Here is a 24,968-nt window from a genome sequence, read left to right on the forward strand (position 1 = left end):
CCTCTTTTAATTGGAAGTTGTTTGTGTCTGCATGATTTTTTTATTATGTGCAGTTTGTTTAAATCTTTCAAGCATGCAACATGTGTTCAGTATTTGATCTTGTTGTTTTGCTGAATACTATTCCAGATAAAAATGTTTTATTAATGTAAACATGCACACACACCTGCACGCTCACGCACACGCACACACCCTCACCCTCAAACCCCACACCCATACAGCTTCACAAACAAGAGAAAATACAAGGACTGGACAGTGCAAGGACACCAGCTCACTTCAACTACAATCAGACCAACCTTGAGAGGCACTGGTCCTTTCTCCTCCTCCAAGCTTAAAAAATAATTTGAATACCTATATAACTTCAAAATGTGCTTGCTTTGAATGGCAAAACTCATAAATACCCAAACATTTTGATTGCGCTTCTTCAAAAAACCTTGTCTCTAAAGATAAACATTGAAAAGACTTAAAAGAAAACACACCCAACAATTGAGCTTTTACTTATTTTACAGTTCGAAGTGAAGCTGTTTAAACCAACCACTTGAAGAAACCAATTGTGCGACCTGAGAAAGGATTCACTTGTTTTGTTGCTTTCATTGTCAATGTGTTTTCATGCATACAGGCACGTGTAAGGCAATGTAATGCACCAACTATAACCTAACATTCACTTTTTAAAGATTCAAAAGATTAATTTGTTTTTATCAGTGTATGTATTTTTGCACCAATAATTAATTTAAGCGGTTATGCATGTCACCATGTACTGCACTTAGCTTGCCCTGAGCCTCAGTTATTTTTTCGGATAGAAACCTTGACTATTCCCACAAATCTGACACCTATACCTATCTTCACCAATGGCACATAAAATTACTTTCTAAAGAAGATGTGAGTTGCTGTCTAAGGTCAGCTGTATTGGAGTGTGTGTGTGTGTGTGTGTGTGTGTGTGTGTGTGTGTGTGTGTGTGTGTGTGTGTGTGTGTGTGTGTGTGTGTGTGTGTGTGTGTGTGTGTGTGTGTGTGTGTGTGTGTGTGTGTGTGTGTGTGTGTGTGTGTCTGTGTGTGTGTCTGTGTGTGTGTGTGTGTGTGTGTGTTTTACTCTGTCTGGCCTGCGACAGTCTTCTGTCATAAAGCTCCTGTCTTACCTGAGGATTAGGTGGATCAGACATTGATTGACATATCCTTCTTTTTCGTCCTCCCCCTGCCTACATGCCTCCTCCCAGCAACGCTATATTTGGGGTAACAGAAGAACACAGGCGGGGAACCATAACTGAAAAACACCCGAGAGGGACTGCTGAATGAGGTCTCCTTGAATTTGTGTAAAGTATGCCTTTGTGTAAATTAGTGCACTGTGTGTATCTAGGCACGTGTGTTTACCGATATGCATTTGCACTGCACGTGTGTGTGTGTGTGTGTGTGTGTGTGTGTGTGTGTGTGTGTGTGTGTGTGTGTGTGTGTGTGTGTGTGTGTGTGTGTGTGTGTGTGTGTGTGTGTGTGTGTGTGTGTGTGTGTGTGTGTGTGTGTGTGTGTGTGTGTGTGTGTGTGTGTGTGTGTGTGTGTGTGTGTGTGTGTGGGTAAAAGAAGATGAAAGGTGTGCGTGTTGAGCCCTGCTGTCAGTCCCTGCCATGTTTTACAGCCCGTCCGCTCTGCACAGTGATTAGAGCTGTCGACTCTGATGTGATGACATGGGCTGAAACCACAGCAGGGGTGGGAGAGAGAGAGGGAATGGGAAGGAGAACGACAGACAGCCGAGAGGCAATGGTTTGAGGGTCAGGTGGAGATCAGAGAGAGAGTTTGAGAGAGACAACGTGTTTAGGACGGAGCGTTGACCTTGACAACAGCTGCAACAGCAGCTCGTAAAAGTGTTTGCCGGCACTGGACCGCGGCTATACAGCCCTGACGGTGCAACATACAAGTCGCTACCTGCCTCTATAAAGCTTTTAGCCTACCCTTTGCTCGCTGCAGGTTAGCGTACAGGAACACCTTGTGTGGAAGGGTATCAGGCAGAACTAATGATATACAGAATAGATACAATGACAGCTATAAGTGTGAAGAAACCCAGATTTCTTTTTTCAATTTACAATGGTCTCTTTTAGAGCCTCACGGAAGGTATATACACAAGTTGCTGACACTTCTTGATGTACTGTGTGTACTTCACAGGCGTTCCCCCTCCACTCTTCTTTCACCTTTAGCGTGCCCCATTTCCATATGTTCTTAATCGGGCCAGAGGGTGGGAAGAAGGAAAGGTGGGGGGATGTTTGGGTTTAATGTCTGCTCCTGCTCTAATAGAGGATAAATAAACACTGCTCTGTTGTGGAGTGCTCCTATAGGCGCACACACACACACACACACACACACACACACACACACACACACACACACACACACACACACACACACAACCCACCTTATGGTTGCGTGGCTAGTCAAAGCTAATACAGCAGAAAATGGCTTGCGCCCCTGTCCCCCCCCTCCCCATGTGCCGGTGCTGTTATTACTGGAGCCTAATAAGGCCCAGATGCCTAATATTAGACGTAATCTGTCAGAATAGTTTTGTTTATGTAATTTAATTTTTCCAGGCAGTTGTTTCCAATTAGGTTGTTTAAAAGTTTAATTGAATTAAATGGGAGATATCTACGTGAAGAGAAATGCCAAAAAAAAAAAATCAGGGCCAGGGCCAGGGGAGACATGTGGGAACGATGCTGTTTTGGCCAGAGTGTGTGTGTGTGTGTGTGCGTGTGTGTGTGTGTGCCATGACACACACCTATCATTACAGCTTTCCCATTATTGTCAAGCCTCTCAGAAGTGAGTGCTGTAGCGTCTATGGTAATTATGACGTTATGAGGTGGCAATTACATTGAAATGTGTTTGACTGTCAAACGCCCACTACAATGACATGTCAACCCGCTGAGATGAGCATAAAATGGTTGAAATGGAGCGAATGAAACAAATAATGTTGAGTGACTGCTTTGCTAAGAAACTGACACAGACCAGAACAATCTAGGTAAGAAATAAAGGAGCCCTGCGTCGTGGAAAGTACTTGACCATGTAATGATCTTAGGTTGCAACAGACTGAAATGATGCTTGACCTCCTTGTAACGTGTAACTTTAACTTTCAATCGAGGTCAAAAGTGTAGAAGTAGGAGTTGGTCCGTCTTTGATACAGCGAATTCATTGTATAATTACAGTATTTGGCTGAAAGCTTCCCACTATTATAAAGACTCTATTTTAATTATATTCAAAGACTTAAAAAATTTGGGACTTAATCCCATTTACACCCAGTAAATATATATAGTTTTTCTTCACTGTAACCACAAGAGGCACAAATGAGCAGATGTTAGAGTGAACCCTAACTTCCTTGCAGCTCAGGCCTCACGCCTGACTATGGAGAAAAACCAATAAACTGCATGAGTTATTCTGAAGGACTTGTCAGGGAATGTGCTCACTTCTGTTTATTTGGCACCTACCCACAGAAAATATGAAAGAGTTGCCAAGTAACAGATGAGGGTTTCGCGAGCAGAGGACTTGGCTAGGTGGCAAGGCCTAGGTTGTTGGTGGTACGGTGTGGCGGCAACCTGTCAAATATCCAGAAGAAAGAAAAAGGCAAGTGCGTGTTGGAGAACCAGAGAAAAAACGGGAAGGGAGGAAAAAAAGGAAAGACAAGGACCCCTTCAGCAGGCAGGGCAGTATTGCGTGACAGGCATTTCATAAACACAAGTGCACACGCACCAAACACAGACATTGCCTCGCTATGAATTGTGCCCTGATGTGTTTTCTTTCACTGGTAACTTTAGTATGGATGATTTAACGCTTAACTGCAATCAGTGTGAAAGCGTTCCACAAGGCTCCCTCGCAGACATAGCTGTTCTCTTTCTGTGTGTGTGTGTGTGTGTGTGTGTGTGTGTGTGTGTGTGTGTGTGTGTGTGTGTGTGTGTGTGTGTGTGTGTGTGTGTGTGTGTGTGTGTGTGTGTGTGTGTGTGTGTGTGTGTGTGTGTGTGTGTGTGTGTGTGTGTGTGTGTGTGTGTGTGCCTCCCCCAGCCATAACAGACTCCTGGGCTGTTTAGAGAGGCTGGCTACAATGCGGAGGACAGATGTGGAAAACCCCTGGCTCTCCAGACAAGGGCCTCCTTCATCCCTCCTTCTCCTGTCCTTCACTAAGACGGAGGGATGGAGGGATGGAGTTACTGAACTAACTTCCTGGATTACATCAAACACCCCTCTGCAAGCGGGGCTGCCGAGCCTTCCACCGCCTCTCTCTCACTCTCTCTCTCTCTCTCTCTCTCTCTCAATCACTCACTGCCTCTCTATTTCTCTCTATCTCTTCCTCTGTCTCTCCATCTTTCCTCCCATACTTGTGCACAAACAACAACCTCCAGCTCATGTCTGCTTCACTAAAACCTGCATGGCCATTTTCGTCTCTGTTTGGTGCCGGGGTGTGTCAGTATGTCAATGTACAAGAGTTTGAATGGTGTATATGCACATTCATGTACTTGTCAGTGTAAATGTATATGAGGTTATGCTGCCTGCCAGCAAAATGTACCTTTATTATTCTCTAAATTAATAATTGACAATGAGATTATACAACTGCAAAACATGGTCAAAGATTGGAAAGAGCAAAAAAAAATATATGGAAAAAACGTCAGAGTGGATAAAGTTTTACTCAACAAGGGGAATAGAAACTTTTGCTGTTTGATGAGGGGTGCTGTTGTCGAGATGAAGCATTAAGCAGCAGGTGTTTGTGCTGTGTAGAAGGCATGGCCAAGGCAGTGAGCTGCAGAGGGCAGTCAGCAGCCACTGAGCCACGGAGCAAGTTGGGGATAGGGATTGGCTGTTATCTGCCCAGCCGTCTGCAGCCGTATTTACCGCCTTTGTTTGTTGTTCCCTAAGCAGTCGGAGATATGTGTATCTCTCTCTCTGTGTGTGTGTGTGTGTGTGTGTGTGTGTGTGTGTGTGTTTGTGTGTAAGTGTGTGTTTGCTGTTCCCTGTGCGGCCCGGGGAGGACTGGGAATTTTCTGTGTCAGTGCGTCGGAGGATTTTGGCTGGAGCTTTGTTGATCCTGTCTTTGTTGATCCCGTGTTGTCGTAGCGAGGGGGGCAAGAAGATTGAAGCATTAGCCACGGCAGCCAGGACTTAACCCTCTCCTTACCTTATCCCAAGTACCTACAAACTCCTGCATACAAACAGTGTGAAAATGCTTTTGGTTCCCCTCTTGGTTTTGTGTCATGCTCTCTGAAGCGAGCCAACTTTCAATTATTGCCCCTCCGGTTCACCCAGGCACCAGTGGCCAGAGGTGTGTGCGATGTTGAATGTGTGTGTGTGTGTGTGTGTGTGTGTGTGTGTGTGAACGCTCAGTTCGTTTGTGGCTGTAAGCCAAGTGAACCAGACGCCTTTTTGCTTGTCAGACCGGTTAAGAGATAGCGAGTTGTGTGGGTGTATGTTTGTTTGATTTGAGATAAAACTTCTGCTTTCAATAAACTTCACTTATCCACACCCGAGGAGGAGCACCGAGGACTTGTCACCGTGCACTTGGCAGTGTAAATAGACATATACATACAGTGACTTGTTTCAGATTGACTGGTTCTCAGGCCTCCGTGAGCTGTGACCTATCCCCCTCTGAGCACCCGAAGGTCAGGATAAAAAGTGGTCCATCCGAAAAGGAGCAGGGGCTGAAGGCTTTGGCTCTCCAGTGTGACCCTGCAGTTCCAACCCAGCAGTGGAAGACACACTGCTCCGCTCTGGAGCAAATCCTTATATCACTGGAGGGAGACGAGAGGATGAGGGAGAAACTTGTGCAACTTGCAGTTTAAGCTGCATGATTTAGCATGTTGGTAGACTCTGTGTGTGTGTGTTTGTGTGTGTGTGTGTCTGTGTGTGTGAGAAAGAAAGGTTAAGGTTTCTTTTTATATATAGAGAATGATAAATAACTGGAGCTGTATTATGCTGTGTGTGTGCAATGTAGTGATGTGCAGTTTAATTAAACTGTAACCAGAGGCCAATCACATCAATCCACCAGGGCTGTCAGGACAGGTGCAGGCATATGTGCATTTTCACATTTCTCTTTCTCCGTCTGTTAGGTTTTGCACAATTGCCCAGGCTTGTCAAACGTATGTCAACACAATGTCTTAGTTTAACACCTCAACATGTGTGGGACAGTGATAAAGAGAAGTTTAAACCAATGTTGGCTTAAATTGTCATCATCCTAATAAAATACTAAGGAATTGATGGCCATGATAGATTATTTTTCTTTTGTAGTTTTTGAAATATTTTTTATTCAGATGAGTTCTTTATTAATAATGTCTTTCATGGCCCAGGGCCAATCCTTCCACCAAGTTTTATGGAAATCCGTTCACTAGTTTTTTTGTAATCCTCCTCACAAACAAACATAAACTAACAAAACAAATGGACAGGAGTGAAAACATAACCTCCTTGGTAGAGGTAAAACACATTTTCTTTTCAATTGTCCAAATAAACATCAGTGAGAAATAAGAGAAAAGATCAAATCAAATATTTCAGAAACTTTATTGACAGATTTTGACATGGACAGATGAAGTCCCTGTCCCAGTCTTGACTGCCACCTCTTGATAATGCTCTGCTGGGATGTGATAAACTTAAATATGGTAAATAAAACAATCAAATTGAATCTTGAAGTTGTACCAACCTTTCATCAGCTTGGTCTGACTGATGGGTGTATTACACCCTAAAGGTGAAGCCGTTCAATATCATTCTTGCAGACAGGATTAATCTGTCACTCAGAAGTGAGTTCAATAAATCAACCGGTCTGAGATGTTCAAGAAAACAACACTGGTGGAAGATGTGGAAGGATAAAGAAAGTAAAACTGTCCCTTAATGTTATTTAAAACCAGACTAATCCGACTGGGACAGCTACTTACAACAGATACCGTGGTTGGTGAAGTCTTGGTGAAATCTAAACTAGAAATATCAAACCACAAAACTAAATTCTGTGGATCAACTTCAGCAAAACACGTCTTCCCTTAAAACACTTTCTCACCCTCTCCCGTTTCAAATCGGCTTCCTCCTTCCTGACCTGCAGACACAGCAGTCACCTGCAAAGGATTAAGGGGCTATGGAGGATGGTGGGGAGCTGGTTATTGTGTGTGTTATGTTGTTTGGCGGGTAGTTGGGTGGTTTCAGAATCTGGTGGGTGTTCAGTCTCCATCGAATCCTTGGTCTGGCTAATGCTGACGTATTGGTTGGTCGGCCTTTATCTCTTTTGTTTAGGCTAGTTGGTTTCATTCTAATTTTGTTTTAGGGAGAAAGGAAGCACTTCGGTGTATACGCAGTTGAAGGATGGAGTTTTTAATCCCTCACATAGGTTTTCTTACAATATTACAATATAATTTTATTATAATGTATATGTGTACCGATTACAGAGCATGGTGCAATAATGCAATATCAAACGGCGTGTATTCATCATGTTGGCAGATGACAGTGACGCGTCGGAATTACTGTGTGGTTGGTGAATATGTGTGTGGATAATATGCGCACTTTGTGAAAAAAAGCAATCACACAAACAAATGAATTAGTTCCCCCCAGCTAAGGGGTTTGATGAATTGAGCTGTTCAACTCTTTCCCCACCTCCTTCCTCCGTCCCTCCCCCTCCCCCTCCTTATTCATCCCTCTCTCACATTCCCTTTTTTTTGTTTTCTATGCAATAAACATCTCATTACATCGTCCAACTTTTAATTGTATTTCTTCATCGTCTGTCCGCTTTCCTGTTTTACATTGTTGGTTCATTGGACGCACGCACGCACGCACACAGCACAGAGGGAGCCTCGTATAACTCACAGAACCGACCGGCTAACTCTCACACCCAGCCTGAGTGCCTTATTTAGGCCTCCAAGCTACAGAACACTCCACCTGCATTTAGATTAAGTAATATGTTTTAATTATTCATATTTCCCAATTTTATTAGACCACTTTACTGTAATATTATTCCCCCAGTTTGTCAATGGCCACTCTCTACACCCATCAGCAAGAACAGGAGAGAGCAACTTGAACAATGGAACTGTGCGACGGACGCACAAAGTGTATTCATGAGCTGTTTTCCCTGTGTGGGCGCTGGGGGCTGCAATGAAGACTGTGTCTCCATTCTATTATCACACCAAACGCCACATGCACACTCACAAACATGTACACACACACACACACACACACACACACACACACACAAATGCGCAGACTCACACACGGAGGCGTTAAGCAGTGTGCACTCATTAAACACTCTCATTATACACAGGAGGAGATCCCTGCAGGTGCAGTTTACCAGAGTTTAGTTCATTTCCTGCTCCTCCTCCTCCTCGCTCACATCTCTTTCTCTCGCTCTCTCACTATGTCTTCCTCGGGCATTATTTACCCCAGTAACCAAAAACCTTACCCAATGGGGGTGTGTCATTGTGTGTCCGGTGTGAGGATTGGGCCTTACTGACTCCTCAACCTATGGAGAGAAATATTTCACACATGCAAAACTTGTTTCTTAATGTAGCTTAGATCAGTGACCTGTCTGGTGAGCACGTCACAGGTGCATCGACATTCTATGAACTTCCGTGGTCATAATAAAAATATACCAGATACCTAAACATGGCAACATCCGACTTTTACCGCTACTCATTTATTCTCCCTTGGCACCTCAATGCTGCTGCCATCTCATTTAAAGACCCTTTCCCCCGGTATAAACTTGATTATTCACTATGATTCATATGCTAAAGGGAGAGAGTCTCTGAATGGCTGCTGAGCGTTATTATTTTAGCCGGCTGAATGTTTCTTTGTGGCAAACCTCTCATTTTCTCTGCATGCTCATCGGCTTTCATACTTCCCTGATGGACATGCACACAAAAAAGCCCTTTATACCTGACCCATTACAACTTCAGATGAGCCTGTTCAGAGAGCGTTAGGCCCATAGACTGTAGGTTAGGGGTGTGTGTGTGGGGGGACATTGGAGGATGTGATAATAAGGACAGAGAGCCCTCTCAGCTGGTGGTGCTGTTCAAATAGTTTCACTGGACTGTGGCTACCTGAGCACAGATAGTTCTATTCTTTGTGCCCTGCAACCCCATAAATTAGCCTTTTAGGTTTTATAATCTTAGTGACAGCTTTGTCCCTCCCAAGGAGAGGAGATTTTATGACCTTTCGAAGTACGGAATTGAAAGTTGTTGAAGTAAAAAAAAGAAAGAAAAAGGGTTGGCAGTATTTACTGAGGAATTTTTGAGTGACGGACAGTCCTCGGGGCAATCAGTTCGAGTTTTTATTTTTGAGTTCTTGCTTTACATTTATTCAACGTATACTATGCTGCGTCTTGAAACACGCCGAGACGTCTTTGTACTCCTACTGAGGAAAAAAAAAGAAAGAAGAAAAAACTGTCACATTTTAAAATTTAGGGGAGAGTCCGCGCCAGATGTTTTAATTAATTTACTGTAATTCATTCATCATTGTCCTGTCTTTTTCTTTTTTTTTCCCTTCACAAAGTGAAGGAATAATCCATTTGTCACTGGTGCGGCATTGCAGTCCTTCTGACCTACTTTGCTTTTCTTCTTCTGCTCCCTGCTGCCATCTTCTTTCTTCAGCAACGATAGAAGAAGTTTGGCTTTGTTTTTGCCCAGTGGCCTCACTCTCACCAGGTCAGTGTTACTAAACCAAACTTCCGGGGTGTGTTTTTTTACATTGTGTGAGTCTGCGTTTGCCTCAAAGTTGCCACAAATGCATCTCCACATGAAATCCTTTGCCTGTTTTGATCACGTATACCAACAATGTGTATTAAAGCAATTGCAAGAACAAACATCTCTCGGCTTTAACTCTATTATTTGGTAATTCTTTTATTATTCTATTAGTTAGGATTTTACCGTGAAAGATTTAAACTATAACCACGATACCTTATTCTCACTATTTCTTGTTTTTTTTTAAGAAAAAGATTTGCGGGCGTATTGTACAGTCTGTCAATCTCTCTGTTTAGTTTGACCATGAGTTGGACAATGCATACAGTTAAGGGCACAGGTGTAGACATCCTCAAGTGTATCATGATGTCAAACGGTTACCCTGAGAGAAAAAGAAATTGTCTAACAAAAATAGTATTTTTTTAAGGTGGAAAAGCTGCATGAAGCAACACAGAACAACCACCCTCCACCCGTCTCTCTGTCTCCCTCTCTCCCTCCGATCTTGTTGTCACCTATAACTCTTTCCACACCTCACCTGTCTCCCTCGTCTTAGTAGCAACTAATCCAGCAAAACTGGAACGAAACTTCTCTGCTGGAAGGCTCAGGATGTCAGATAGCACAAAACCCCCTGTTCCACAAGAGCTGAACCCACCAACCCGTCAGGTTCAACGCAACAGACGCACTTTACATGACGCAATCATTTTGCATTGATTGTTCCAATTCTCACTTGCATTCCGCTGGTTTTGTTCAGTAAGAGATAACATTGAGGGATTGAATGGTGTGTGTGTGTGTGTGTGTGTGTGTGTGTGTGTGTGTGTGTGTGTGTGTGTGTGTGTGTGTGTGTGTGTGTGTGTGTGTGTGTGTGTGTGTGTGTGTGTGTGTGTGTGTGTGTGTGTGTGTGTGTGTGTGTGTGTGTGTGTGTGTGTGTTGATGGAAGCTGAGGCACCAGGCCATCAGGGATTGGGTACTTGAATATGCCTCACTGTCTTTTGGTAAATGTGATGCAATAGTGATGCAGGGCTGCCTGTGTGTGTGTGTGTGTATGTGTGTGTGTGTGTGTGTGAATGAGTGAGTGGTTGAAAGTCGGGGCTGATCTGAGTCTGTGTTTAAGGCTATTGTTCAATCCAAAAGAAATTATAGGTTCTCTGTTGATGAGAGATGGAAACCCCTCCCCTCTCTCAACCCTGCCATCTCAGAGTGTGTGTGTGTGTGTGTGTGTGTGTGTGTGTGTGTGTGTGTGTGTGTGTGTGTGTGTGTGTGTGTGTGTGTGTGTGTGTGTGTGTGTGTGTGTGTGTGTGTGTGTGTGTGTGTGTGTGTGTGTGTGTGTGTGTGTGTGAGAGAGTTTGCTGTATGCCTGTGTACATGCACATATGTGTGTTTGCACATGTGCGTGTGAGTGGCAGGGCTGCTATCTGTGCCATCACACGTGGATGTGTGTTAATAGAGAATGCCCCACGCTGCCACTGCCTTTGTTTGGCAAGGACATACATATGCATGAGGCGTGCGTGTGTTTGTGTGTGTGTGCGTGCGTGCGTGGAGGGGGGGGGGGGTACTAATTACTAGATTTCTATCATGAATATGTATGGCTGCATCCTTTATTATGGGATTGGCTTAAACACATCACACAGACGGATGAGTGGCAGAGAGAGGGAAGGCGGGGGTGAGGGCTTGAGAGGGGGGGACGCCTCTTCAGAAAAAAAAGAGACAGAAAATGAGAGGTTTTCTGCTGCCATTGAATTGAACCTTGAACCTCCTCTGTGCTTGTTTTTATTTTGCAATAATATTTGAGTATTCATCTGTCTCAAAGATTTAGGGCTAGACTGTGCCCCACGTATTAGTCTCAACAAAACCAGGACGACATAAAGGAGATTTATAATGAAGTTTTTTTTATTTGTTTTTACTGTGATTCATTTAAAAAAATTGCCTGTATTGTATTATTATGTAAAGCAATATGATACTGCAAATTTTTGTGTATTAGTTTTTACATCTTGAATGTCAGACAGTGATGTCATAATTCTGCTAACTAACAAGTATTCCCATCAATATGTTTTAGCTGCTGCTGTTCTCAGAAGCATATGTTACTTCCCGCGTGGCAGAGGATTAAATCTATACAGTAGGAACTGGTGATGGTAAAGCAAATATGTTTTTAAAATAAAGTACTCAGACCCTTTACATAAGAAACAGTACTTGTACCTCAGAGTAAAATAATCTTTAACCTGTATGTCATACATTCATAAATTAACCTGAATTAATTTTATGATTTATAGAATTGTATTATTATTGGCGATACATTAAACCAGGATGTTGTATTTGTTCATTTAAAAATACTTTATACATTTGGCCACGGCTGAAACACCGTCCAGACAGTTAAGAATTTGCCCTGCCAAGATACATTATATGCAAAGCAATTTATGAAGCCCAATATTTGTAGTCCTGTCTTGTGGTGGGGTCTTTTGTCTCTATCTAGTTTTGAAGACTTCATTTTACACTGCAGTCCGGACGTTTTTTCCGGAACTTTTCCAGAGGGGCTTCAAATGTGAATGCAGATGTTCGCAAATGTTGCTTCACGCTATTTCCTGAACTTCATCTGCCAGCCTAATTGAGTATAGAGTGTTGCCATTGTGAGAACACATCAGGGAAATATCCGAAAGATTCAAAGTGAGCGGGTGGGCGCTTGATCCAGACGCCAGCCCACGCCAGGATGTACTGGAAATGCTCCTGCTGTGGAGAACGTGTCTCACTTGGACAATCTCCTGCTGAGTTCTTCATATGTGAAAGGCCAACTTTGGACGCAATTTTCCAGACATTTTCCGAAGTCAAAAGCAGCTATAGCCTCACATACATTATCTTTAACACTCACTGTAGATAAATCTGAAGCTTTCCTGGTCCACGTGCTGGGCGATCAAGCACTGTGCCACTTCATCACTCTCGCTCTCCTTTTTTCCCCCTGCTCGTCTCCTCTCTACTCAGCTCTTCTGCCTCTTTTTCACACACAATGCACAAACGGTCCCAATTTAAACTTACACTCATCGGATCTGACATGTATACAAAATACCAGGCATTAAATATTTTTCTGGCTTGTATTGTTTTTCCACATGGACAAACTCAATTACAAGATTCATGTCTTTTGTTGTGGAAATTGTTCCACGTGAGAGGTGGAAAGACACAAAAAAACCCCAGAGGAAGTCAAAAGAGATGTAAACAATATACACAGAAGCTAAGAGTAGGTGGAGGAAAAGGACAAATGTCATGATGGGTATTAGGCCACTGTAGATTCTCTGATCCTCTTCATCACCTCTGATCATGCTGCAATGTCATTTCACAGATAGTTTAGCATCTGTGTTTGTTGGTGTGGCAGCCCTCAGCCAGAAGAAGACTGATAAAATCAATGAATGAAAGCAAGTGACACCGTTTACCTGCACATACTCCCTCCCAACTTTCTGTCTCGTTCATTCTTTCCATACAGTTGCTGCTTTTACTTGTGCTCTACATCTCTTCCGGTCACCCCAACCGCTGCAATCACACAATCAGAAGATATAAAAGCTGCTATCTCTCCAACCCCCCCCCCCCCCCCCCCATGCTATACCTCTAACAATAGCCTGGCAGTCTGAGCAGACCGAGGGAAATAAAGGAGCAGCACAGATTTTAAAAGAAGGGAGAATGTCAACTGTCAGTCTGGCTGTGACGTTAGAATCAGTGTAAGCCATCAAACTTCTACCCTGAGAGAGCGGAGAAGGAGAAAAGGAAGGTGGCGTGTACGTTGCCTTACTGTAAAAGGAACAAATGAGAGGCGAAGAAAGAGAGTGTGTGCTAGGTAAGGAGGCTTTGGTTTTGAGGGCTTGATTTAAGAAAGAAGAAGAAAAGAAATCCCCACTCTGCGTCCCTCCACCTCGTGCAGAGGCATGGGTCTGGTACCGACATGAGCTAGAGAGAGGATAAGACAACCAGGTGATCGGCGCGACCATCACAAGTTCCCAAAGTGAGGGAGGTCAGCCGGGTGCAGCAGGGCACTGAGCTGGAGAGGAAGGGAGGCTGCAGAAGAGAGGAGGAGAGGAAGAGAGGCGGCGGTGTTTGAAGAGAGCTATTGAGATAAATCAGAATGTTTATGTTCTGGAGGAACAAAGTGTTCTGTTGGCAGAAGAGCACTCGATTGTCCATTTCCCCTTGGACGCTTTTCACCGGACCCTTTTTGTGTTCATCTGTGTGATTTGGGACGACGTCAAGGCCAGTTCTTATTCCATTAAAGTCTAAGCATCTCAATATTTAGGGGATCTTCCCTCTGTGAACAGTTATGTGAGTGTGTTAACATTAAGAGGGAGTCAGGGGGAAATGAAGGCAGATATTAACATAAAGATTTCTACGGCCTCTGTCTTTGCAGACTGAATCTGCCATAAATGACAAGGTCACTGACCAGTTATATGTGAGGTAGAGTTCTTCTCTGACTGTGTTGTAATTATGACAGCGCAAGTGTTGGTGTGTGTGTGTCTGGCAGAGAGCTCCGGGACTTGAGAGGCTTCAAAAACGACATGGAGTTTGTCTTCTCTCTACTAGATCAGTATAAGAATCACAACCAGCCTACTTAACCCCAATTTATTTATTGCAATTGGGAATTTTACTTCTTTTTGTGTTGCTGCTTTGGACAGGAACCAGTCTGCTGGAGGGAGTTAGCCAAGATGCTTGGGAGCTAAAGTGTACCTCTTTCTTCTCTTCTGTTATCTCCAAAGTGATGTTGACGACTTCCCTCCGGAGCTCTGAGGAAAAGAACCGGCGTCCTTACCGGCGTCTTGATACCGCATCGCCTTTACGACAATGACCAAACAATAATACCACCTGGAACCACTAGGGGCACAAAAGTCGTCCGTTGCCTCTTTAAATGCCTTGTTGAATCAGCACAGTGCCAACAAGGCACTAGTTCCACCCACAGTGCGTGAATAAACACCATGACTCATGTCGTTAATGTTCACCGACAGGTAAACAGTGGCAACAATGTCAGAAGTGATGACAAAGGCACAGACACTGAATATTGCATTGACTTGCACAGACCAAGATGGTGAAGAGGAACAAGAAGAACGAGGACTAAAATCATAGAATAAAAATATTAAAAAAAGACAGGAGGACAGACTGAAGCTTTTGCTGATAGCAGAACTTGAGTGTATCTCCCCCGGACTCTAACATGTGTGACACCGCCAAGTGGAACAGTGCTCACGTAATTCATGATATCAAGCCAAGAGAGGAGAGGGAAACGGTCTGTACGTATCTCTGTCATCCCTTGCACTTTTCTTTCAACCATTGTCCTTACACATGGTTCGTCTATCGGTGTCCAAACTGCCCAGAGCAGAGAGAAAAGGGAGGTGCGGGGTGGGGCGGAGGGGGCGGAGGCGCTTCCTGCGTACAAGAGAGAGGAGAGGATGATAGCCGTTCGGCTCTTATTATCTAGAATGTATCAACTTAATCACAGCTCCATTCTCCCCCAGTCATCCCCTGGGCCCAGTGGGAGACACTGAAGCAAAATTGGAAAAGTATCACTGGGACGGAGGTAGAGACGAGTGGAGATGGACATGGGGGGGGGGGGGATTGGGGCGGTACGAAGATCAGCTGCTATAAAGAGAGGGGCAGAAAGACGCAGAGGACAGAGAGAGAGAGAGGAAGGAGATAAACCTGTTAATTCTTCATTGCCAGCTGGTCGTAATCACAATGTTCTGTGCCCTTAGAGCCATTAAGAGTTGGGCCAATTTGAGTGTGTGTGTGTGTGTGTGTGTGTGTGTGTGTGTGTGTGTGTGTGTGTGTGTGTGTGTGTGTGTGTGTGTGTGTGTGTGTGTGTGTGTGTGTGTGTGTGTGTGTGTGTGTGTGTGTGTGTGTGTGTGTGTGTGTGTGTGTGTGTGTGAAGGAAGCGAGATGGATTGAGCTTCATTACCAAGACTTAGGGGACCCGCCCCCCGCCCCAACCTCTCACTCTCCCCTGTGTCCCTGCCTGACTACCCAAAGTTATAATAGTCACTATCATAAAGACACATTATCCTCTGATAGGAGACGGCACCGTCTTAAGGCTATAAAAACACTCAAACTTAATTTATTCGCCATATATGGCCACAGATAGAACTAATGAACTGAACAGGAAAGTGTCAGAGCAATCAAAAAGAAGTTTTTTTTTTGGTAAGTCACCAATTTGAAAATTATTTGACCACTGGCGCAAGAGTGTGTGTGTGTGTGTGAGTAAGAGAGAGGGTGGGGAGATATTGTCCTACAAAGACGTCAGGATCTCTGCTTTAAAGTTGTCGCACTGGAACAAAGTACCGGTTACTCTTCCCCTCTTTTTTGCTAAATGGGTGTTACGGATGTGAATAGACCTAAACCACACAGAGGTGTGTGTGTGTGTGTGTGTGTGTGTGTGTGTGTGTGTGTGTGTGTGTGTGTGTGTGTGTGTGTGTGTGTGTGTGTGTGTGTGTGTGTGTGTGTGTGTGTGTGTGTGTGTGTGTGTGTGTGTGTGTGTGTGTGTGTGTGTGTGTGTGTGTGTGTGTGTGAGAGAGAGATAGGCACTGTAGAGTGGTACAGTGTCAATGACATAAAATACCTGGCACTGTATAAACAGCATTGTTCTTGAATATGAGCTCAGTCCAGTACACACACACACACACACACACACACACACGGAAGGTTAATAATGACCATAATCACCCATCTCCAAAACACACACACACACACACACACACACACACACACACACACACACACACACACACACACACACACACACACACACACACACACACACACACACACACACACACACACACACAGAGTTTAGCAGCACATGGCCATGTAAGGGGAAAACCACTGTGTGTGTTTACACTAAAACACTGCTCGTCTGAGTGGCTTTAGAGCCCAGGCAGAGCGGGCAGCCTTTTTAACAAGCCTTTCAAAAAACAGGCACATACACACGCAGTCGAACACACTCTTGCTACTCCTGTTCCACCCCGATTTTTCTGATCAGGTCGAAATTTGACAGGAGGTAATCTGATCAGTGTATCAGCACACTAAGTATGAACCGTCACCTGTGTGTTCCTCCGACTTCATGCGCACGTGACGGAGCATGTGGAATGTTCGTCAGGCCGGTGACACGGAGCTGTTGACTGCTGCCTTTCTCTTTCACAGCGCTCGTCTTCCACCGCAACAAGCACTTTGCCTCGGCTTCTTCCGCTGGAGGGAGCGCATGTGTATATATTTGCTTGCTCGCGAGTGTGTCGGTGAGTGAGCGTGTGTGTATCTGCAGGTCAGAGAGGCAGCATTTGTTCTGTGAAGGTCTATAAACAACTGCGATCCCTTTTAAGGGATTGTTTAGGTTGACGGAACGGGAAAATAAACGTTCTCGAGGAGGCCGGTGCTCTTTACTGACAGAGAAATCTGTGCTACCAGCACAATATGTGTGTGTGTGTGTATGTGTGCATTAAGATGAGTTGAGCCTAAAATGACAGGCCCTTTTTTTTGGGGGGGGGGGGGGTGGTTTGGTGATCAGAAGGCGCTTTCAGTGAACCCTCCGTGACCTCTCGCCTCCCTCCTGATCTAGCCTCTACCTCGGTGCTCTAAAACTCTCATCAGCTCACACTTGTCTTCTTTTTTTCTCTCCTAAAAGCACGGTTGTTGTTTTTAGCCCCCCAGCCCCCCCCCCCCCCCCCCACACACACACACACACCAGTGCATAACTCCCCCTCCTCACCAGCAGGAACTTTTTCTCCCCCGTCTCCTCTCTTTTTTGCAACACTCCTCCTTACACTGAGGGGTTGTTGTGTCTGGCTCGCAAGTAACATGTGGAATATATCAAAACGCTCTCTGCCTCTCAGTCTCGCTCGCTCACCCTCTCACTTGTTCAAACACACTCACACGCGCACACACATACACGCACGCAGATCTGGTAGCGGAGCACTGGTCTCCTTGAGAACGTCCAGTGCGAGGAAGTGGGGTGTCCGTCCTGCCGTGATTTAGGTCAGAGGGAAGCAGGGATGGGAGGCTTCTCTGCTCTCTGTTTATTTGAAGCAGCAGCCATTACTGCTGTCTCTGGACTGTATTTATACACAGACACAGAACAGACGCATGCTGAAACAACCAGACTGTGCGTGCATTTCTGTCGTGTGCGTGTTTTTGTGTGAGAGTCCACAAAGAAAGGGAGCATGCAGATTATGTGACTCGGGTGGAAGATGTGTGTCTGTGTACAATACACAGTAAAAATAAACTGCAGTGATTTGTGGTCGGGGGCCCTAATAGAGGAAGGGCCAGCGCTTTTAGTGGGAAGTGTACAGCGGTGGGCCTCAGTGCGGCAACATTAGGAGTCCACAGGGACGGCTGGCTTGAGTCCAGTCCGGTCCCCACACACTTGATTCACCTAATGAAAGACATCTAATCACAGAACTGGGGTAAAATAAGCAAGCAAGTCCATCTGCTGTGTGGAGTATGAGTGAAGAGTTTTCAGCAGAGTAAATGAAAAGGTGTGTGTGTGTGTGTGTGTGTGTGTGTGTGTGTGTGTGTGTGTGTGTGTGTGTGTGTGTGTGTGTGTGTGTGTGTGTGTGTGTGTGTGTGTGTGTGTGTGTGTGTGTGTGTGTGTGTGTGTGTGTGTGTGTGTGTGTGTTGAATCTGTGCGGTGTAAACTAGTCCCATGGCGTCTATTGCCTGTCTGCCATTACTACAGGGTTGGCACAGCTTGTAAAAGCCTTGTTAACACAAAGACCTGCTCACATGTTAATTGGCTAATTGACTAATTAATTTTTGCATAAAGGCGTGCGCTTGGAGAAAAGGCGAGCTAATTGAAAGTGACTATAGGTTTAATTACGTGAGGAAAAGGGTGAGGGGTAGTGAAGGTGGGAGGCCCAAATGTGTTGCTCACGTTTTCCCTCAGTATCCCCTGATTTTTGCATCTTCACGTCGCAGCTGTCACCTCTGTTTACTCCTCATCTATCTGTTACCTCACAGCGGAGAAGCGGAGTTAGTCAGCAACCAAAGCGCTCTGTGTAATATGAGTGTTTCTGTGTGAGAGAGAGAGAGATTCTGAGGCAGGTGGGGGCATTTGAGTGAGTGACAGAGATGCCAAGTCCAAGATAAAAGCATCAAACAAAGGTGCTTCTTATTTTCTTTCTTGCTCATTTGTCAGTCTTCCCACCTCACTGCCCGCTGAGAGGGAAATGATTTAGCTATGAGTTCCGAGCCTTTGTCGAAGCCATGTCATGCTGCTGCCAGCCATCTGCGGACGTCTGTTGCAGGGAGGCGTCGGTGTGATCATGCATTCACATCAACAGTGATCTAAGTCCAATTATTGAACAGTATGTAAAACTGACACACACACAACGGGACAGAGACAGAGGAATGCACAAGCGAACGAATGTCTGTTAATTCAATTCCTGGCCAGCGCTCGCTAAAACACCACCACAAATTAAATCGGCCGGGGGAGCAGGCCGCTAACAAAGGAAATTAACAATGATGCTGCCTCTGTATTAGGGCATATGGATTCGCTGCATGTTTGCTGCGTGTGTGTGACTGCAGCCTCGCGCCTCTGTACGCCGAGAGAGGGGGGGAAAGGCCAGTTTTAATCAAGAAATCCATTCCACTTTTCTAACCCCTCTTCGCTTCTTCCTCCCCTCCCTCCATGGCAGGCTTGCGTGGAAACAGAAGTGCTAAATTACCCCGGAGCAGTCAGACAAAAACATCTTGTTGGCTTCTAAATTGCTTTGCATGCATGTTAATTGGATAGAAATCCCTGCAGTGTATTTGGGTTTTGCGCGAGCGTTTGTGTGGGACATCACGAGTGTGTACGTCTAATCTGTGTACGTACAGTATGTGCGCGCGCATGTGTGTGTGTGTGTGTGTGTGTGTGTGTGTGTGTGTGTGTGTGTGTGTGTGTGTGTGTGTGTGTGTGTGTGTGTGTGTGTGTGTGTGTGTGTGTGTGTGTGTGTGTGTGTGTGTGTGTGTGTGTGTGTGTGTGTGTGTGTGTGTGTGGGGCAGGACTGGTGAGAGATTTGGAGGTTATCTGTTTTTGTTGGTTAATTGTGAAGCTGATGGTATCGAGGGTCTGGGCCGATTCAAGTGGGGTTTCATCCAAATTACCTCAGTAATCGCCTGTGTTCAAGTCCCCTGATGCTCTAACCAAGACAGAGCCTGGGAACCCCTGAAGTTCAGTGGAGAGGGGCAGATCTGACCCCAGCTTTAGACAGCTTACGCTGTAATTGAAATGATATATTTTTTTTTCACACCATTATTGGATTGCTGACAAGATTTCACTCAAAATTCCATTTGTTGTCAATTTATCCTGTTTGTTTTTAATTAGTTTGGGCAGCTAATGAACTCAGAGGGGATCTTGGCCAAATGATCAGAATTTCCTCCATGTTTCCCCGTTATCTCCGAAGCAGTAGGCTTTGGAATTAGAGCATGAAATTGTTTGAAAGTAGGAAAGGAATTCACTTGCATGGAGTGCACAAACACTGACTCCAACACAAGCAAAGGGAACATTGAATTTGTAGATCTGCTTTTCATTCACTATGACTAGAACGTTCATTGACTCTGACAAAGATTATTTTAACTATAACTAGTTGACTGAGGCGCAAACATGAAGGACTAATGAAATGCACATTCTGTTATCAGAATTTGCTTCATATGTTGATTTAATTAATTGCGAGCAGTCATTTTGTGGGTAGGGTCCCTGGATGCCTCAGTTCCTCTCCCTCTTTCTTCTCAGATAAATCATCCCACGGCATGTCCTTGTCCAACTAGAAAGTATTCCACTCACTGAATGGGTGTATAAAATAAATTAATAGCAAGTGGTCAATGTCTTGAAGTTGTGTATTTTTCACTAAATGTGAGAGTGAGGTAGACAGTGGCTTCAAATGATTCTCATCTCTGCTGTTATTATTCATGAAAGAATGCACAATTTGTACATCTTGGATCTGATAGAAAAAAAAAGATCAGGCATGACCTCGACCGATGAACTGTCTTTCTCCTCATGACCCTGCACACTATTCAGTTTTTTCTTTTCATCTTCTGTCGCTGTGTTTTACGGCCTTCAGTGTAGTTACACCTAATATCTGAATATATTGTAGTGGCCTTCTCTTCAGAAATATAGTTCTCAATTGGATCTCTTCCTAAAGTATGGACAGATCTACTCATGAGTGTTCCTGTTTGTCTGAGGTGTGAGAAAGTGGCAATTGTGGATGCATAAGATGGGCAGTCTGAGATTGCACAATGTGGAATAATACATCTGCACATCAAGCTTTGGCCCTTTGACCACCAGCGGGCTTCGTGAGAAACAGTAGGAATCAAAGACTTTGCATAATCTTTTCAGGGAGAATAAGTTGTCGTCATCGTCTTCATAGTGTGCTATGTAGGACTCCAGGCCATGAATCCCCAGACAGTGACCTCATATCTCTCTCTCACACACACACACACACACACACACACACACACACACACACACACACACACACACACACACACACACACACATACACACACACAATGACTCTTTTTAGGAATATTCTACAGAATCTACATGCAACCAAAATGCGCAAAGATGACAAGAAGCTGCGAACCCAAACACTTGACTGTGGATAGACGCTGGTGGATTAAATAATGACTTTTCTCGACTCTTGTGTTTGTTCCAACATCTCCATGTATATACTGCTCAGTTGTGGTGTGACAGAGAGTCATGCTTCAGCACACACCTCGATTCTGTTGACAAGAAAGACAACACTTTTTTTTTTGAGCTGCCATTTAGTTTCTGCCATTTCACTTTTCTGTTGAAGGTTGAAGGAATATTCTATTCTCCCGCACACACAGACACACTGCGGTGACAAGCCGTGAACATAAACACTTAACCCTGGAAAGATTCAATGATGGCGGATAAAAGAGTGATTTGTGTTCTGCTAAGGGGAAAATGAGTAATCCTATCATTCAGCGTGACATGCAACACAACACGCCGCATCAGTCACAGACACACACACACACGACACTAAACATTGCCTATCAGGATGATAAAAGCATGTCTCTCCCACACAATAAAGCGTTTGATTTTTCTATTTTCCATGTCATTCATTTTCTCTTTAGGCTGTTGTAAACCTCTTCCATTCTCTCTCTCTCTGTCTTTCTCTCCCTCTCTCTGTCTCTCAGCCTCTTCCCCCCAGCGGCGTTGCTCCTGACACACCAGCACATATTTGTGTATTCATGTAAATTGATCAACTAATCTCTTTAAATATATTTATGAGCTTTAATACCTTTGTACTGTAATACTATGCACGCTGAGCATCAGGTTTAACACCCTCATGAAGACAAGTGTACACACACACACACACACACACACACACACATACACACACATACACTAATGCTGACACACACATCTAGACACAGCTTTCATTGGGTGCACACCAATCCCTTGGTCTTTCATTCTTCCTGCCGGGGCATTAATTCCTACCCATATTTCCATCTGATTATGGTCCGGTTATACCCGCAACTAATTGAACATTAAATATAAAGAAAGTTAATGAAAATGTCCTTTATCCCCTCCAAACTAGGCCTGAGAACGCATCTATTAACGCAAATTAATCTGGCCCCGGTGCGTGTTGCAGGGAAGAAGATATATGCACAGTTTGCTGCTCTCCTCTCTGACCCGAATTACAGTCCTCCTCTCTGAGCAGGACAGTTAAATAACAAAAGAGGCGTTGTTCTTCTCCTTCTGAGCCATTGCCAGAGTTTCATATCTGGCCCAAAACAACGTGACGTTGATGCCTCGGCTATTAAACGGGAGGTTTCTGGTCCTGGGCTCCTCCTCTTACTCCTGCTGGCCCGTACACAGACCACGAGCACCCTCCTGTCCCTGGTTTGAAAAGAAATCACGTGAAAGTAGATCACATGGTTGTTTTACTGGACAGCTGTCCACTGTGTCAACACACAGTACGGACAATTACAAGTCCATTAACTTCTCATGATGAGTTCTGGCAAAAAATGTATCTGTCACTCCATAAACACATCTGATGTGAAATAAAACAATAAAACATTCTGGCAAGTTTGAAAAACACAACTCATTACCAGCAACAACAAAAAAGTGAATTTGCAATGAAACGTCTTGTTCTCGAATGGACTTGTTAGTTTTACTCCTTCTTAGCTTTTTCTTTCACCAGAGCTTCCTGTGCAAGTGCCAGAGCCAAAGACACCCACTGAGAAAGCATCCAACAGACAGGCTGACGCACAAGGAAAACGGAGGAAACAATGAATGGCTGGACGCTTTCATTTGATGAAAGGAATAAACGCTAAGGCATTTATTTTGTCCATTATCCCACTAAAAAGCCCTCTCCATGCCTGCCTCCCTCCTCTTGCGCTCCCCCCCCCCCGGCCCCTCATATTAGCATCTCTCTTGGACAGCAAGGGGTTAACTAACCCGTTTATGGGGAACCACAGAAAACAATACTTGGACCCCAAAAAGACAATGGCTGTGCCTTTCTCCTCCGTATTTGTAATTTAACATCAAAAGGCTCTCCCAGCGACCTCTGAGAGCCAGCGCCTCTTTAATGAAGCGCCCCACCCCCCTTAATCACATTCAAATTGGTTAGTGTTCAGAAAATAGAAATATGTATTAGATAGCAATAAATTTTCATCATTGGCTAAGCCTTCTTCTTAATTGTCCTGTCCCAAGGCTTGGGAATTTCATTGTTCGTTAGGTGCTTAAGTCCCCCATCTCATTCAGTCTCTCTGACATTACTGCTGAGGGCTCTAATGCCCAACTAATTTGAATGGGGATTTACATGATAGAGCAGGGAGCATTAAAATGTGGAGGGAAGAGAAAAAAAAAAGGAAAAAAGGAAAAAGGGGGAAACGGCTTCTTTCACTTCAAAAGTCACTTTGTTCAAAGTCAAATGACAGTGTTTAAAGATGCTCTATCTTTCTCTCCTCAGGATTTTGGACAGCAGCGCCACGTTTAATGGTTCGTTATCTTAGCCCCTTTCTGTCTTACTCTCTCTTCTTACCTCTTTTTCTCTTTCTGCCGCCAACCATACGCTTTTGTTTAGTGGCACCATACTGTTTCAGAATATACACTGTTTTTGAGTGACTTTGAATTGTAAAACACTTCTGTCATTCTCGATTATTTTTTTCTCTCCTTGTATTTCTGTTTCTCTGCATGTCACTCAATAGTGTGCCATCAGGGGTTTAGGAGGCTTATTGAATCGGCATTAATGTCCATACTTGTGTGCGCGAATGTACTTTGTATGTGTGCATGTGCGTGTGTGAGTTCTGTCTGTGTGTGTTTTGTGTGGTTCTAATATTAGGTTAGGCCTATTGCTATTACTTTCACCCCTTTCTGCCATGTAACCCATTCCTCCTGGTGTTTCTGGCTGGCGGCTCAGCTCTGAGAGCGAAGAGAAAAAAAAGCCTGGAATTGTTTTCTGTTTGTTCTGGAGGTATTTTGGATCAGAGGTAGATTGTGGGTGTGTGTGCGTGTACTTATGCTTGTGTGTGTGTGTGCATCTGTTTGTGTTTCTCAAAGTATGTCTATTTTGGATCAGTATGAAATAGAAGCAGCAGTGATAAAGAGAATCAGATGTTTTCTGATGTGCGCAGTTGGACTCTGTGTGTGTGTCTGGCGGAGCAGACATATAAAGGTCCATAAGGCAGACACAAGGCTAACAGTTTGCACGGGGAATTAGAGTTTTGGCAGTGCAGCGGCTTGTGCATGTGTGCAAGAGTCTTTGTGTGTGTGTGTGTGTGCGCGCGCGCACGCATACACATACTGTATATCCATTATTGCTATGAATGTGGATTAAAGCATGTGCATTTTGTCATTTTTTTGTTTGCATGTGAGTACAATTTAAGGTTCACGCTGCTGCCCACCTGTTGTCAGAATGCCAAAGTATCCAGAGATGCCTCTTCTTGGAATAGGGCCCCTTGTAGCATTTAGCACAATGGTGAATATTAGGTGAGAAAAGCTGAATTATGAGACAGATTTATAGCCCACTGTTTACCCCAGCTTTAATTACTGTTTGCCCCTTTTTATCTTATAAACACTGACACCTTCCACCTCCGATTCCACATAATTAGTGCGTTTGGTTTGACCCGCATGTCACCGGAGATGAGAGGAGGTTGCCGAGGGTCAGAACTAATGAGAGAGAGAGGGGTCAACCTTAGACACAGAGTCACCCAGGGGCAAGAAGGGCATCATCATACAAAACACACAATACCACACACAAATGTTACAGACGAGCTCCAAAAGTGGCAAGGAATAACTCGTTATTAAATTATAGTCTGCACCACCAATGACAGTATGCCGGATTCTCAACGTTAGAGTC

At 44.4% G+C, this 24,968-nt stretch overlaps 1 protein-coding gene across 2 annotated transcripts in view; it reads left to right on the plus strand.

The window, feature by feature from the left end:
* Positions 1-24,968, plus strand: part of foxp4 (forkhead box P4) — a 192,847-nt gene that overhangs the window by 32,780 nt on the left and 135,099 nt on the right. The gene's annotated exons all lie outside the window — the stretch shown is intronic.

The sequence above is a fragment of the Scophthalmus maximus genome, chromosome 6 (genome assembly GCF_022379125.1).
Source record: "Scophthalmus maximus strain ysfricsl-2021 chromosome 6, ASM2237912v1, whole genome shotgun sequence".
Classification (NCBI taxonomy): domain Eukaryota; kingdom Metazoa; phylum Chordata; class Actinopteri; order Pleuronectiformes; family Scophthalmidae; genus Scophthalmus; species Scophthalmus maximus.